Source organism: Aotus nancymaae, unplaced genomic scaffold (assembly GCF_030222135.1).
Source record: "Aotus nancymaae isolate 86718 unplaced genomic scaffold, 86718_ANA_hifiasm-v0.15.2.pri h1tg000075l, whole genome shotgun sequence".
Lineage (NCBI taxonomy): Eukaryota > Metazoa > Chordata > Mammalia > Primates > Aotidae > Aotus > Aotus nancymaae.
In genome coordinates this window covers 5,362,680-5,379,987 of record NW_026988490.1, presented here as the reverse complement: position 1 = coordinate 5,379,987, position 17,308 = coordinate 5,362,680, and the positions used below count along the sequence as shown (strand labels likewise).

The 17,308-nt window shown below is 50.5% G+C and overlaps 1 pseudogene; it reads right to left on the bottom strand.

Annotated features, from left to right (window-relative positions):
* Positions 1–591: 591 nt before the first annotated feature.
* LOC135271102 (amyloid-beta A4 precursor protein-binding family A member 2-like) lies at positions 592–16,201 on the bottom strand (annotated as a pseudogene).
* Between the last annotated feature and the right edge of the window lie 1,107 nt (positions 16,202–17,308).

Below are 17,308 nucleotides of genomic sequence, written 5' to 3'. Positions count from 1 at the left end.
TTCCCCTCACCAGACGCGCTCATTCGCCTCTTGGATCACTGGAGCAGGGAAAAGCTTCCAGGCAACAATGAGCGGTGGGAAGAGAGGGAAGATAAAGGTGACAGTGGCTCATGCCGGGCATGGCTGCAGGTGCCTGCAGTCCCAGCTACTGGGGCGGCTGAGGCAGAATGGCTTGAACCAGGAGGCTAAGGTTGCAGTGAGCCAAGATCTTGCCATTGCACTCCAGCCCAGGCAACAGAGAGACTCAGTCTCAAAAAAACAAAACAAACAAACAAACAAAAAAGACGAGACACAAACTCTTAACTGCAGATCTCAGCAATATTAAAAAGATAAATGAGGCCTGGCAAGGTGGCTCACACCTGTAACCCCAGCACTTTGGGAGGCCTACTCGGGCGGATCATGAGGTCAGATCGAGACCATCCTGGCCAACGTGGTAAAACCCCATCTATACTAAAAACACAAAAAATTAGCTGGGTGTGGTGGTACGTACCTGTAGTCCCAGCTACTTGGTGGGAGGCTGAGGCAGGAGAATCGCTTGAACCTGGGAGGCGGAGGTTGCAGTGAGCCGAGATCGTACCACTGCACTTCAGTTTGGTGACAGAATGAGACTCCATCTCAAAAAAGAAAAAAAAGAGAAATATTAGAAAAACTTTGAAATTTGAGATAAAACGAATAAACTGATTCAACAAAGATGGCTTAGCAAAATGAATGGTCATTTTTATGTAATTGAACCTGTAATTAAAAACCTTATAAAGAAAACTACAGTCTCACATGGCTTAAGAAGTGAATTCTTTCCAAATGCTTAAGGAAGAAATAGCACACATCTTACGTAAACTGTCAAAAACAGGAGAAGAAACAGTTTCCAAATTGTTTAACCAGCATAGCCTTAATATTTCATATTGAAACCTAATAGGACATCACCAGAAAGGAAACTTACACTCCACTTCCTCTTGTGAACTAAGTACAAAATTACCAAATGAACTACGAGTAAACCCATTTCAACCACATATAAAATGGGGTTGATCATATATCACAACCAAGTTGACTGATTTCCAGTGAGTTAACATTCAAAAGCCAATCACTGTAAGCTACCTTATCAACATAAAAAGATAACAAAAAATGCTCAATCAACAAACAAAAAAGCAATTGATAAAATTCAGTACCCATTCATAAATTTGAAAACTGAGCTAACACAGAGGAAGCAACATTCCCAGTTAAACACCCCTGCAGTTGAGAATAGTGACACAACTTATTTGCAGCCAAAAGATAAAAACTGAAGTATAATCTTACAACTTTTGAGAAATCTATGTTTTTCAGCTAAAAAGAGACAGACTTGGCCTTTGAATCATCTCTTTCCCTCCCAGGAAGGCAATCCAAGGCCTGGAAAAACAGCAGCTACATTGTAACCACAAGAACAAAAGCTATAGGGCTAAGGAAGTACCAGGAAACTGACAAGAGCCTTGCACTGCCTTCCTCTGAACATTTTTGTTTTTGAGACAAAGTCTCGCTGTCGCCCAGGCTGGAGTGCAGTAATGCCATCTTGGCTCACTGCAACCTCTGCCTCCCAGGTACAAGCATTTCTCCGGCCTCAGCCTCCAGAGTCTACAGGCATGTGCCACCACGCCTGGCTATTTTTTGTATTTTTAGTAGAGATGGGGTTTCACCATGTCAGTCAGGATGGTCTCGATCTCCTGTGTGATCTGCCTGTCTCCGCCTCCCAAAGTACTGGGATTACAGGTGTGAGCCACCGTGCCTGGCCTCTTCTGCACAAAACGAACCTATTACTTCATTTTTGCCCACTGCCAATCACCTCCCTCCACATCTTAGAGCATCACACTTCCCTAACCTAGAAACAACCCCCAGCCTTATCACCGGGAAGGTGGATTTGAGAGCTGTTTTTCTGCTTCCTCCTTTGGCTGCCTTGTAAATCCATCTTTTTTCTTTTGCAAAACCCATGTCACAAGTGGTGGACTTGCTGTGCACAGGCAGAATGTACCTAGACCTGGCCAGTGACACCGCGGATGGCCAACGGCTGCCTCTTTCCTTCCTCCTTCCACATCACACATAAAGGCCCCTTTTGGCCAACTCTTCCTCTGGGAAGCCCCTCCTCAAAGGGCACAGAACTGATGGGGAAGCCAGAGAGAGGGAGCTCAGAATGGAGGCAAAAAGCCAGGAATGTGGAGGCCGACTTCTGCTCAGCTTTGCTCCCTTGCTTAGAGAGGCTGGAGCCCAGGGCATCAGCCACAGGCCTCAGGACAAACCCTGGGCCGAGGAAAACAGAGCTGGATGAATCCTTGGAGACCATGAGATCCACTGTCTCACTCTGCAGACTGGGAAATCGGCTCTGACTCCGGCTGTGGATTGCGGCAGGTCCCAGGCCACTAACTGTCCTCTCTGGCCAGCACCACTGCAGCCTGGGCCTCAGCTGGTGGAGCAAATCAGGCTCATCCACTGCCAAGCAACTGCAACAAGGGCATGCAGCAGTCGTGGGCAGAGCCCAGGCCAGGACGTCAGCCTGCAGCTGGGGCCTGGCTAGGCCAGACACGGGGCCGGGTGCACAGCAGGGAGGGTGCCTGCCCATCTCGACAGCCATCCTCCTCCTGGGCACACTCACCGAAAGGCACACCTTAAAACAAAATAAAATATATTATCAAATATTCCAGGGCGGGTGCAGTGGCTGACGCCTATAACCCCATCACTTTGGGAGGCTGAAACAGGTGGATCACTTGAGGTCTGGAGTTCAAGACTAGTCTGGTCGACATGGTGAAAGCCCTGTCTCTACTAAAAACACAAAAATTACCCCAGCGTGGTTGCATGTGCCTGTAAATCCGGCTACTCCGGAGACTAAGGTGGGAGAATCGCTTGAACTTGGGAGGTGGAGGTTGCGGTGAGTGAAGGGCAACAGAGCAAGACTCAGTCTCAAGAATAAATAAATAAATAAATATTTCAAACATACATAAATGTGTAGGAGCCCATATGCCAAACCCCTGGGTACCACTCTCTGGGGTTATCAGAACATACTCATATGTAGTGATACTTGCTTCAGACTTTCTGGTTTCATGAACTAAAACAAACTTATATATGAAATAAAGCCCCCAGAACCTCCCCCTACAGGCTTATTCCGCTACCAGTCCCTCCAGGTACCCACTCCTCTGAATTCAGAGTTCATAACTCTTGTGCAATATTTTATAGTTCTACCACTTATGCGGATGTCTTTAAACATATTTTTAAATGTTAGCTAATATGTGTATGTCCTATTTGTTATACGTGACTTGTACATGTTATTGAAAACTTTGTTTTGGTTAACTTCTTTTTTTCTTTTTCTTTTTTTTGACAGTCTCGCTCTGTCTCAGGCTGGAGTGCAATGGCACCACGTCGCTCACTGCAACCTCTGACTCCCTGGTTCAAGTGATTCTCCTGCCTCAGCCTCCTGAGTAGCTGGGATTACAGGCACGCACCACCACGCCCAGCTAATTTTTATATTTTTAGTAGAGATGGGGTTTCACCATGTTGGCCAGGATGGTCTCCATCTCTTACCTCGTGATCCACCCGCCTTAACCTCCCAAGTACTGGGATTATAGGCATGAGCCTATCCTTGTCATTTCTATGTCCAATTCCCTCATTCCTATTGATGCTAAATCTCTTGCTATTTTGCAGATCAGATCCTTCAAGTTTCCTTTTCTATTTTTTTTTTCAGATGGAATCTTGCTCTGCTTCCCAGGCTGGTGCACAGTGGTGCAATCTCGGCTCACTGAAACTTCTGCCCCTGGGTTCAAACGATTCTCATGCCTCAGCCTCCTGAGTACCTGGGACTACAGTCACGTACCAACATAGCCAGCTAATTTGTGTTTTTAGTAGAGATGAGGTTTCACCATGTTGGCCAGGCTAGTTTCAAACTCCTGATCTCAGGTGAGCTGCCCACCTTGGCCTACCAAAGTGCAGGGATCACAGGCTTCACAACCACTGTGCCTGTAACTTTTCTATGAATTACGTGTTTATATTGTTTGCCCACTTTTCTTTTGGTTGGCTGACGTTTAAAAATATTAGTTTATAAGAATTCCTTAAATATTCTACATATGTATCCTCTGTCGATTATATGAATTGCAAATATCTGCTCTTGATCTACAGTTTCTCTTTAAACTTTGTTTGTGGTATTTTTGGTTGAAAAGAAGTCTAATACTTTGGCGAAATCAAATCTATCACCATTTCTCTTTTGAGCTTATTCTTTTAATATCTTTTTCTTTTGAGACAGACTCTCACTTTGTTGCCCAGGCAGGAGTACAGTGGCTAAATCACAACTCACTGCAGCCTCAAGTTCCTGGCCCCCAGTGATCCTCTCTCCTTAGCCTCCTGAGTAGCCAGGACTACAGGCATGCAGCCGACCAAGTAGCTAATTTTGTGTGTGTATATATATAACATAACAAGACCCTATCTCTCCATACATATATATGGAGAGACAGGGTCTTGTTATGTTACCCTGGCTGGTCTGGAAGTCCTGGGCTCAAGCAACCCTCCTGCTTTAGCCTCCCAAAGTGCTGGGATTATAGGTGTGAACCACCACACCCAGCCACTTTCAGTACTTTATTTAAGAAACTACTTTCTATGTACTATAGACTGAATGTGTTCCTTCAAAATTTATATGTTGAAATCCTAGCCTCCAATGTAATGGTGTTAGGAGGTGAGGCCCTTGGGAGGCAATTAGGTCAGGAGAGTGGAGCTCTCAAGATGAATTAGCACCTCCATAAGAAGAGATGCAGAGCCGGGTCCCTTGCTCTCAGGCCCCTCTGCTCCATTCTCTGGGACAGGAGAGTCCTACCTGCTCGTGGGGCCACTTCAGCCTCTCCTCTGGGGTCCTAGTCTTGGGCTTGAAGCCACTCTGGGGGTCTTCACAGTGCTTGGCCTCAGGAGGGAGGTTCAGTGACTTGGGTTTCGCTTCATGCCTGCTGGGGCTGCAGCTGGCCTTGCTGGGCATGCAGGCCTCTGTAGAGTCCCCAGGTCTCAGTTCAGGCCCATGCTCAGGGCTGGCCTCACTGGCGCTGGTGATGCTGGTCATGCTCAGGCTCCTCTTGATCACGGCCATGATAGGGTCAATGTCCTCCTCCTGGTCCTCCAGGTCCCCGTCCCCATGCCTCAGGTGGTACGGGGAGGCACCAGTGTTCCCGTTGGCCTCTGTGGGGTAGTAGCCCTAGTAGCCTTCTTTGCTGGGACAGTCGTGGCCATCTTATTCCTGGTCGTGGGCCTCCAGGACAGAGGGCTCGTCCTCTGTCCAGGATGGGCAGGTGGCCGTCCGGGTAGTCCTGGCTGCCCTCAGCACAGTGGCTATGGGGCTGCAGGCCCGCTTAGTCCAGCCACTCCTCTCCTGTCCCACAGTAAGACTCTCCTGACCCAGAGAAGGTAGCAGAGGTGCCTGAGAGCAAGGGACCACCTGGTACAGCCCCCGGAGATGCTGAAGTGAGGTGGGCTGGGTGCCTTACAGTTCTAATGGTGGCTGAGCTCTTCACTGGTTGGTCCAGTTAGGAGGCGTGTAGTGTGGATGCTCCTGGCACGTGTCAGTGTAGACGGGGTGCGTGCCGTGGGCCAGGTACTCCTCCCCATTGAAGTCCCTGCCCTCCAGGTAGCTATCGTCCTCGGGGCAGTAGTGGATGTAGTAGGTGATGCCCTCCTCCTCCTCCTCGGAGGTGTTGTTCACGTAGCTGGAGTCCCCATCGGGGCTGTGGCTGTAGCACTCCTACTCCTCGGACATAGGGTTCTCTGGCCATAGGGCGGCCAGTTCCAGGCCCTCGGGCACATAGTCCTCTAAGGGCAGCTCCTTGTCTTCGCTCCTGGCCGTGGGGAACAGGGCCCGGCCTTGCTCTGTGGTCCAACATGCCACTCCTCGCGCTCTCACACTTTCGGTGCGCCATGGCAGGCACTCACACAGCCATCATCTCCTGGAGGAGGCAGCCAGTATGGGAGGAACATTGGGAAGGACAGAGTCAGAACCTCACAAAGCCTGGCCACACACGAGGCCACTCCACCCCCACAGCACCTCACCACATTCTCCCACAGCAACAGCAAATGACAGCTGAAGATTTTCACTACAGCAATCTTTCAAAAAACTGAAAACGACCTAAGTACCCGTAAATAAAAGAATGATTAAATAAATGACGGCAGAGTTCGCGTACTGCAAGAGCTGACAGCGTTTTTAAAGAGGCAGGGCAATGCACACTACAGTGAGGGATCTTAAAGGTCTGTTTTGGAGGGAAGATGGCAAGTGAGCTACAGTCAGTGCACATGTGTAGATCCCAGTTCCAGCTCTGTCAAGATGGCTAAAGAATACGCACACACTCCCCAGCCCATACACGGATGCAAACATACATAGAAAGGGGGAGCCCGCAAAGGCTTGTCAGCCATGTCCTCTGGGGAGGGGAGGGGAGAGAGGTGGGAGCAGAGGGGGCTTGCACATTTTACTTTATTAAAGATGTTTGTACTGGTTGAGTCTTTTACCAAATCGTATTTGATTATTCACCAGCATTATAATCAAACCCACCTGTGCGCCTTTGAGGGTCTCCTCTTCTAGCTGGGGAGATGTCAGCACTGAGACAGAACAACCCGTGGGGAAGGGCAGACAGCGAGGGGAGGGAGCAGGACTTCGCATATCCGCCGCCACTCTGGGCGTCAGGAGAGGTGGCAAAAAGGCCAGTCTCCTCCTGGAAGGTGGCCACTGGGGCAGAGGGGCCAGCCTCCCAGGCAATCGGGACGTGAGCACACCCCATGGCACAGCCAGAGACGCCAGAAACACCGGAGGCAGTGCTGACCCAAGGGAGGGTGGGACCAGGGAATGTGTCGGCCAGGATAGCTGAGGTTGCCCAGATGGGCAGTATAAATTTGGGGAAAACTAAATAATTCCATTTCATTCAACGGGTAGCTTGTGTGGCCGGGGCTGTGTGGTGTGTGCGTGAGATACAGTGTGTAGTGTGGTGGGTAAGAAGTGTGGGGTGTGTGTGTGTGTGTGTGTGTGGTGGCAGGGCATCCTTGAGGGTGAGTGTGTGCAATATACTGTGTATAGCGTGTGGTTGTGGTGTATGTGATGCATGTCTGGTATGTGTGGAGTGTGATGTACTGTGGAAGGGTTGAGTGTGTATGTTTCGTGTGTATGGTGTAGTGTGTATGGTGTAGTGTGTGGTATGTATGGGGTGTGTGTGGTGTGTATGGGGTGTGTGTGGTGTGTCTTAGGTGTGTAAGGTGTATGTATGTATATTACGTGGTGTGTGTGGTATCTGTGTAGTGTGAATAAGTCGTCTGTGGAAGGTGATGTGCTGTATGGATGATGTAACATGTATGTGGAGTGTGCTGTCCTGTGTGTGTGGAATTTATGAAGTGTGTAAGGTGCGTGGCATGTATAGGGTGTGTAGGTGTTTACAAAATCTGTATGTTGTGTACGTATGGTATTACATGGTATGTGTGGTGTGTATGCTGTCTGTGGTGTGTATGAGGTATATCTGTGGTGTGTAGTACGTGTGGAGAGGACATGGTGTACATGAAGTATGTGTGTGGGGTCTGTGTGGTGTACATGGGTTAAGTATGTGCTGTGTGTGAGGTGGGCATGGTGTATATGTGCTTTGTGGTGTGTGAGGTGCATATGATATGCGTGTTGTGTGTGGTGTGTATGGGGTATGTGTGTGAGGAAGGTATGATATGTGTATGGTGTGTGGTGTGTCTGAGGTGGGCATGGTATATATGTGGTGTGTGGTGTGTAAGGTGGGTATGATATGTGTGTGGTGTACCTGCGGTGTGTGGGGTGTGTGTGAGATGGATATGATATGTGTGTGCTTTGTTTGTAGTGTATAAAGGTTAGTGTGTGGGGTATGTGAAGTGGGCATGGTATATATGTGGTGTGTGTTGTATATGGGTTAAGGATGTCTGGTGTGTGAGGTGGGCATGATATGTGTATAATGTGTGTAAGGTGGGCATGGTAGTATGTGTGGTGTGTGTGGTGTATATGCATTAAGTGTGTGGTCTGTGTGAGATGGACATGGTATATAAGTGGTGTGTGAGGTGGGTATGTGTGCTGTATGTGGTGTGTACGGGTATGTGTGTTAGGTAGGGATGATGTATGTATGATGTGTGTGACGTGGGCATGGTATATATCTAGGGTATGGTGTATGAGGTGGATATGACATGTGTGTTGTGCGTGGTGTGTATGGCGTATGTGTGTCGTGTGTGTGAGGTGGGTATATGTGTGGTGTGTACGGTGTGTGTGTGGGGCGTATGGGTTAAGTGGCTGGTGTCTGTGAGGTGGGCACGGTATACACGTGGTGTCTGTGACGTGGTTGTTATACACGTGTGGTGTGTGTGAGGTGGGTATGATATGTGTATGGTGTGTGTGAGGTGGACATGGTATGTGGGTGGAATATGTGTGGTGTATATGGGTTGAATGTGTGGGGTGTGTGAGGTGGGCATGGTGCATATGTGCTGTGTGGTGTGTGAGGTGGGTATGAGAAGTGTATGGTATACATGTGAGGTGGGTATGATACGTGTGTAGTGTGTGTGATGTACATGGGTTAAGTGTGTGGTGTGTCTGAGGAGGATACGAATATATGTGGTGTGTGGTGTGTGAGGTGGGTATGATATGTCTGTGCCGTGTGTGTGTGGTATATATGGGTTAAGGGTGTGGGGTATGTGAGGTGGGCATGGTATATATGTGGTGTGAGAGGTGATATATGTTGTGTGGTGTGTATGGGGTATGTGTGTTAGACGGGTATGATATAATGTATGGTGTGTGTGAGGTGGGCATGGTATGTGTGGTGTGTGTGTGGTGTACATGGGTTAAGGGTATGGGGTGTGCGAGGTGGGCATAGTATATATGTGGTGTGAGAGGTGAGTAAATGTGTTGTGTGGTGTCTATGGGGTACGTGTGTTAGATGGGTATGATATATGTATGCTGTGTGTGAGGTTGGTATGGTGTGTGTGGTGTGTGTGTGGTGTATATGGGTTAAGTGTGTAGGGTGTGTATGGTGGGCATGGTGTATATGTGGTGTGTGGTGTATGACGTAGGTATGACTTTTTTGTGTGTGGTGTGTATGGGGTATGTGTGTGAGGTGGGTATGGTTAAGTGTATGGTGTGTGAGTGAGGTGGGGATATGTGTGTGCTGTGCGTGTAGTGTGTATGGGTTAAGTGTCTGGGGTGTGTGAGGTGGGCATGGTATATATGTAGTGTGCGGTGTGTGAGGTGGGTATGATATGTGTGTAGTGTGTGGTATGTATGGGCTATGTGTGTGGTGTGTGCGAGGTGGGCACGGTATGTGTGTGGTGTGTGTGCTGTATATGGGTTAAGTGTGTGGTGTGTATGCGGTGGGCATAGTGTATATGTGCTCTGTGAGGTGGGTACGTGTGTTGTGTAAGGTGTGTATGGACTGTGTGAGGTGAGTATGTATGTATGTGGGGTGTGTGTGGTGTACATGAGTTAGGTGTGTGGTGTGTAGGGGGTATGTGTGTGGTATATGTGAGGTGGGTATGTATGTTGTGTGTGGTGGGTATGGCGTATGTGTGTGTGGTGTAAGTGAGGTCGGCATACCATGTGTGTAGTGTGTGAGAGGTGGGTATGATGTGTGTGGTGTGCATAGGTATGGGTGTGCTGTGTGTGAGGCAGGCATGATATGTGTGTGGTGCATGTACACATGCATACCTGTGCACTGCAGATGACAGGCAGGCCGGCAGCCCGGGACACGCAGCAGTGACCAGCTCAGCCAAGGTAGGGCTCGGGGTGGGAGTGGCCAGGCCCCTGGCAGCTCAAGATCTTGGATGCACTAAGAGCCTAGGAGGAGACAACAAGCTGTGTCACCATCTCCACCCAAGTTCATCACTCACGTGAACCTCTAAGATGCACTGAAACGGTTCCACTTCTGATTAGAACCAGAAACACTCCAGATGGGCTCAGCACAGCCAAAGGGCAGGGAACTGTCCTCAATGTTCTCCTTCACCATCTGCAGCCAGATCTACCACCAGCAGCCTTGCCAGGCAGTGCATACCTTGTGAAAGGGGCCCGGCCCAGGGGCAGGTCCCGCCCCCCACCTCCCGTGCCCCCAACCTGGTGCCTGGAGCCCAGGGGCAACGGGGTGTGGGGTCTTTTAACTGAGAAGTTTTTCTCTCTGGGCGTTATTATAAAGGAAAAGGGAAGGGGGCAAAGATCCAGATTCAGGTTCTCCGGTGACAGCGAACCCAGAGGCGACCCCAACCGAGTTGCCACCCAGCACTGGGAATCGACGCCAGTGCCAAGTGAGGATGGAGGAATGCACCAGCCACCAGCGGCCCACTCAGCCGGGCGGTGGGACTCGAGTGCCCTCCAACCCCCAGACACAGCCTCTAGCCGGCACCAGGTGGCCATTCGCTGCCAGGCTCCCCCACCCAACCCAGGGATGCAGGAGCCACCGCCTAGTACCCGCTGCACACTCCCTCCACCGCTGGTGGGAGCAGGACGTGGCCCAGAGGAGAGGAGTCGGGCCGCTGGGCTGCTTCCGTAGATCCCAGCAACAACTGCCCCGCAGCTCCGCCGAGTACACAAGGCAGTGCTCCAGAGCACTGGGGCCGCAACCTCCGGCCGCCCCCAACGCGTCCGGGTGCCTCCAGCGCCGCAGGAGACCCCAGGCTGCCACCGCCTGCGAGTCAGACAGCCTGAGCCCCCCAGCTTACCTGGCCAGGGTGCGGAGCTGCTGCAGCGCGCTGCAGTCCCGAGGAGCCGCCGCCCGCTCCAAAAGCAGTCCACGTAACTGGACAAATAGAAGTCCCTTTACACAAGTCCAATAATCAATCACATCTTCTTTATATACTCACAGTGAGGCTTTTTTTTTTTTTTGGAAGGCAGCTTTTCAAATGTGTTTATTAGAATGCACGCTGACTCTGCTATAATTTAAAGAAAACACAGCTATGCTAACATCCGTTGCCCTCATTAGCATTTGTTTTTTAAGGTTTTGTCAAACTTTCAAAAAATCCTTTTCCAAATAGTTATTCACGGCTAATTGCCCATCAGAACAAGGTCCCCAGGCTTTTAGAGACACTTCCATTGTGAAATGCACGGGGGCCCCCACCCCAGCCACCAGGCCACCCACCACTGGCCACGGCAGTGTGTGAGCAGCAGCGCCCCCACGTCTTTGCCACTGCCCTGCTGGTCTGAGTACACTCCTGAAGATCGACAGACTCTCCCACAGACACTGCCCCACCATGAGTAGATCCAGGGCAGCAGGGTAGAAATGGACTCTCTTCTAGGGTGGGAGTAGGGGAGTCTTCTGTGAAACATCAGTGGCCAATCAGCCCTCAGAAAGACTTCACTCCTGAGTCTGAGGGGTGAGCATAAGAGTGGCCGGAGCATTCACACAACATGCTTCATAACTGGACCAGTGAAGTGCTCAGCCACCATTAGAACTGCAAGGCACCCACCCCTCCCACCCCCTCGCTTCAGCATCTGCGAGGCCTCTACCAGGAGGTTCCTTGCTCTCAGGCCCCTCTGCTCCCTTCTCTGGGACAGCCAGGGTCCTACCTGCTCGTGGGGACACTTCGGCCTCTCCTCTGGGGTCCTGGTGTTGGGCTTGAAGCCTCTCTGGGGATCTCCGTGGTGCTTGGCCTTGGAAGGGAGGTTCACAGTGACTTGGCCCTCGCCTCGTGCCTGCTGGGGCCTTGCTGGCAAGGCAGGCCTCTGCAGAGTCCCCAGGCCCTGACTCAGGCCCATGCTCAGGGCTGGCCTCATTGGCGCTGGTGATGCTCACCATGCTCAGGCTCATCTTGATCTCGGCCACGATCTGGTCGATGTCACCCTCCTGGTCCTCCAGGTCCCCATCCCCACACCTTAGGCAATAGGGGGAGGTGCCAGTGTTCCCATTGGCCTCTGCCGGGTAGTAGTTCTGGTAGCCCTCTTTGCTGGGACAGTGGGGCCCATCTTCTTCTGGTCACGGGCCTCTAGGACGGAGGGCTCAAACTCCCGGATGGGCAGGTAGTGATCCAGGTAGTCCTGGCTGCCTTCAGCCCTGTGGCCCTGGGGGTGTGGGCCTGCCGAGTCCGTCCATTACTCCACTGATGGCCTCCTGGCACTCGTCGCCATCCACTGCATGCACGCTGTGTGGGCCAGGTACTCCTCTCCATTGCAGTCCATGCCCTCCAGGTAGCCGTCACCCTTGGGACAGTAGCGGACGTAGTAGGTGATGCCCTCTCCTCCTCCTCAGAAAGGTCCTCGTCATAGTGTCCTCCCTCCCTGGAGGTGTTGTTCACATAGTTGGAGCTGGAGTCCCCATCGGGGCTGTGGTTGTGGCACTCCTGTTCTTCGGGCATGGGGCTCTCTGGCCACAGGGCGGCCAGCTCCAGGCCCTCAGGTACATGGCCTCCAATGGCCGCTCCACGTCCTCGCTCTTGGGCTCCTGGCACTGCAGGACAGGGCCTGGTCTTGCCCTGTGGTCCAACATGCCGCTCCCCACATTCTCACACTTCTGGTGGGCCATGGTGGGCACTAACACAGTCGTCATCTCCCGGAGGCAATCACTGTAGAAAGGAACACTGGGAAGAATACACAGAACCACACAAAGCCTGGCCATGCACCAGGCCACTCTACCACCACGGCATCTCCCACCACGTTCTCCCACAGCAAGATGAAAAATGACAGCTAAAGGTTTTCATTGCAGCAATCTTTTTTTTTTTTTTTTTGAGACAGAGTCTCACTCTGTCACCCAGGCTGGAGTGCAGTGGCGTGATCTCGGCTCACTGCAACCTCCACCTCCCGGGTTCAAGCAATTCCCCTGCCTCAGCCTCCGAAGTAGCTGGGACTACAAGCTCGCATCATTACGCCTGGCTAATTTTTGCATTTTTTAAAGAGACGGGGTTTCACCATATTGGTCTGGCTGGTCTTGAACTCCTGACCTCGGAATCCACCTGCCTCAGCTTCTCAAAGTGGTGGGATTACAGAAGTGAGCCCCTGCACCCAGCTGGTAATCTTTTAAAAAACTGGAAACAACCAAAGTACCCATAAATAAGGGGATGGTTAAATAAATGAAAGAGTTCGTGTGCTCCAAGAGTCGATGGCGTTTTTAAAGAGGCAGGGCAACAGGCACTACAGTCAGGGATCTTAAAGTCCTGTTTTGGAGGGAAAATGGCAAGTGAGCTACACAGTCAGTGCACGTGTGTAGATCCCAGTTCCAGCTCCGTTAAGATGGCTAGAGAACACACACACACTCCCCAGCCCATACACGGACGTGAAGGCACACAGAAAGGGGGAGCTCCCCAAAGGCTTGTCAGTCGTGTCCTCAGGGGAGGGGAGGGGAGGGGAGAAAGGTGGGAGCAGAGGGGCCATGCACATTTTACTTTATTGAAGATGTATGTACCGGTTGAGTTTTTTACCAAAACGCATTGATTATTCACCAGCATTATAATGAAACCCACTTGCGCATCTTTGAGGGTCTCTCTTCTAGCTGGGGAGATGTCAGACGTGAGACAAAATGTCCCGTGGGGAGGGAAGGAAGTAGAACTTCCCGCACCAGCCGCTGCTCTGGGCCTCAGGAGTGGTGGCAAACAGGCCAGTCTCCGCCAAGAAAACAGCCACTGGGGCCTCCCATGTGATTAGGACATGAGCACGCCACAGGGCACAGCCAGAGATACCCGAAACACAGGAGGTGGCGCTTACCCAGGAAGGGCGGGACCAGGGGACGTGCAAGCCAGGACAGCCGGTGGCGTGTAGACGAGCAGTATTAACTTGGGGAAAACTAAACCATTCAGTTTCACTCAAGCAGTCTGGATGCAAAATGAGTAGTTTGCATGCAAATGTGGGTGGTGCAAGACTGTGGTGTGTGTGTGACATACAGTGTGCGTGGTGTGGTAGGTCGGGAGTGTGTGGGGTGCGTACATGTGCATGCTGGTGAGGCATTCTGGAGAGTGTGGTGTGTGGAGTGTTCTGTGTACGGTCTGTGGTATGTGGTGTGTGATGTGAATGTGATATGTGTGTGTGGTGTGTGTGAAGTGTGATATAGTGTGGAAGGGTTGTGTGTGTATGTTTTCTATGCATGGTGTAGTTTTGTGGTGTGTGGTACATATGAGGTGTGTGTAACGTGTGTGGCTGTATGACGGGTGTGTGGTCTGTATGGGGTGTGTGGTGCCTATAAGATGTGTATGGTATATGTATGTATGACATTGTATGGTGCGTGTGGTATCTTTATAGTGTGAATAAGTTGTCTGTGTGGAATGTGCGGTGATGTAATATGTATGTGGAGTGTGGTGTGGTGTGTACGTGGTATTTATGAAGTGTGTGTGGCGTATATGAAATGCGTGGCCGGGCGCAGTGGCTCACGCCTGTAATCCCATCACTTTGGGAGGCCGTGGCGGGTGGATCACGAGATCAAGAGATTGAGACCATCCTGGTCAACATGGTGAAACCCCGTTTCTACTAAAAATACAAAAAATTAGCTGGGCATGGTAGCGCATGCCTGTAATCCCAGCTACTCAGGAGGTTGAGGCAGGAGAATTGCCCGAACCCAGGAGGCGGAGGTGGCGGTGAGCCGATATCGCGCCATTGCACTCCCGCCTGGGTAACAAGAGCGTAACGCCGTTTCAAAAAAATAAAAAGAAATGCGTATGGTGTGTGCATGTGGGGTATTATGTGGTGAGTGTGGTATGTGCGGTGTGTGTATATAAGCTGGGTGTGGTGGGTATCGGGTATATGCGTGGCGTCTGGTAACTGTGAACAGTGCGTGGTGTGTATGAAGTATGTGTGTGGTGTTTGCAAGGTGGACGTGGTATGTGTGTGCTGTATATGGCGTGTGTGGGGGTTTTATGTGTGGTGTGTGACAGTGTATGAAGTACGTGTGTACCATGTGTGTGGTGTATATGGGTTGAATGTGTGGAGTGTGGGAGGTGAGCATGGTGTATCTGTAGTGTCTGGTGTGTATGGGGTATGTGTGTAAGGTTGGTATGATATGTATGTGGTGTGTGTGTAGTGTATATAAGTTAAGGGTGTGGTGTGTGTGAGGTGCGTATGATGTACATGTGGTATGTGGTATGTGTGAGGTGGTTATGGTATTTCTATGGTGTATATGGGGTGTTTGTGAGGTAGGTGTGTGAGGTGGGTATGATATGTGTGTGGTGTGTGTGTAGTGTATAAGAGTTAAGTGTGTTGTGTGTGTGAGGTGGGTATGATGTGTGTGGTGTATATGGGTTAAGTGTGTGTCGTGTCTGAGGTGGGTATGATGTGTGTGTGGCGTGTGAGGTGGGTATGATATGTGTGTGGTGTGTGTGGTGTATATGGGTATGTGTGGTGTCTGTGAGGTGGATATGATACGTGTGGTGTACATGGGTATGTGTGGTGCGTGAGGTGGGTATGATATGTGTGTGGTGTGTGTGTAGTGTATATGGGTGTGTGTGAGGTGGGTGTGTATAATGCATATAGGTTAAGTGTGTGGTGTGTGTGAGGTGGGCATGGTATATATGTGGTGTGTGGTGTGTGAAAGGTGGGTATATTATGTGTGTGGTGTGTGTGAGGGGGATATGATATGTGCGTAGTGTGTGTGTGGTGTATATGGGTGAAATGTGTGGGATGTGTGAGGTGGGCATGGTGTATACGTGGTGTGTAGCGTGTGAGGTGGGTATGTCTGTTGTGTGTGGTGTGTATGGGGTATGTGTGTGGTGTGTGTAAGTTGGGTATGATACGTGCCTGGGGTGTGAGATGGGTATGATATGTGTGTATTGTGTGTGAGGTGGGTATAGTATGTCTGTGGTGTATGTGGGCAAAATTTGTGGGGTGTGGAGGTGGGCATGTTGTGTATGCAGTGTGTGGTGTGTGAGGTGGGTGTGATATGTGTTGTGTGGTGTATATGAGTTAAGTGTGTGGGGTGTGTGACGTTGGTATGATAAGTGTGGTGTGTGTGGGGTATGTGTGTGAGGTGGGTATAGTATGTGTGTGGTGTGTGTGTGCTGTATATGGGTTAAGTGTGTGGGGTATGTGATGTGGGCGTGGTTATACGTGGTGTTTAGTGTGTGAGGTGTGTATGTGTGTTGTGTGTGGTGTGCATGGGGTATGTGTGTGGTGTGTGTGAGGTGGGTATGACGTGCGTGGTGTGTATAAGATATGCGTGTGGTGTGTGTGAGGTGGGCATAGTATGTGTGTGGTGTATGCTGTATATGGGTTAAGTGTGTGGGGTGTGTGAGGTGGGCATGGTATATATGTAGTAGTATGAGGTGTGTGAGGTGGGCATGGTATATATGTAGCAGTATGTGGTGTGTGTGAGGTGGGTAAGATGTGTGTTGTGTGTCGTGTGTACGTGGTGTGTGTGAGGTGGGCATGATATATATGTAGTAGTATGTGGTGTGTGTGAGGCGGGTATGATGTGTGTTGTGTGTGGTGTGTATGTGGTGTGTGTGGTGTGTGTGAGGTGGGCATGGTATACACGTAGTAGAATGTGGTGTGTGAGGTGGGCATGGTATTATGTAGCAGTATGTGGTGTTTGTGAGGTGGGTATGATGTGTGGTGTGTATCTGCTGTGTGTGGTGTGTGTGAATTGGGCATGGTATATATGTAGTAGTATGTGATGTGTGAGGTGGGTATGATATGTGTGTTGTGTGGGGTGTGTATGGGGTGAGCGTGGTGTGTGAAGTTGGCATGGCATATATGTAACAGTATGTGGCGTGTGAGGTGGGAATGATATGTGTGTTTTGTGTGGTGTGTACGGGGTGTGTGTGTGTGTGAGGTGGGCATGGTATGTGTGTGGTGCGTGCACGTGTGCAGTGTGTGTGTGGTGGCAGGGCATCCTTGAGGGTGAGTGTGAGCAATATACTGTGTATGGTATATGGTTGTGGTGTATGTGATGCATGTCTGGTATGTGTGGAGTGTGATGTAGTGTGGAAGGGTTGAGTGTGTATGTTTCGTGTGCATGGTGTAGTGAGTACGGTGTACTGTGTGGTATACATGGGCTGTGTGTGGTGTGTATGGGGTGTGTGTGGTGTGTATTAGGTGTGTATGGCATATTTATGTATGATATGTGGTGTGTGTGGTATCTGTGTAGTGTGAATAAGTTGTCTGTGTAGACGGTGATGTGCTGTATGGATGATGTAACATATATGTGGAGTGCGGTGTGCTGTGTGTGTGAAATTTATGAAGTGTGTAAGGCGTGCGGCGTGTATAGGATGTGGTGTTTACAAAATCTGTATGGTGTGTACGTATGGTATCACGTGGCGTGTATGGTGTGCATGAGGTATATCTGTGGTGTGTAGTATGTGTGGAGAGGGCATGGCTCCAAAGCCTCCCGGCTCAAACCCTGCAGTGGCCCCAGCCCCAGGACACAGGACACAGTCCGAGCTCTTC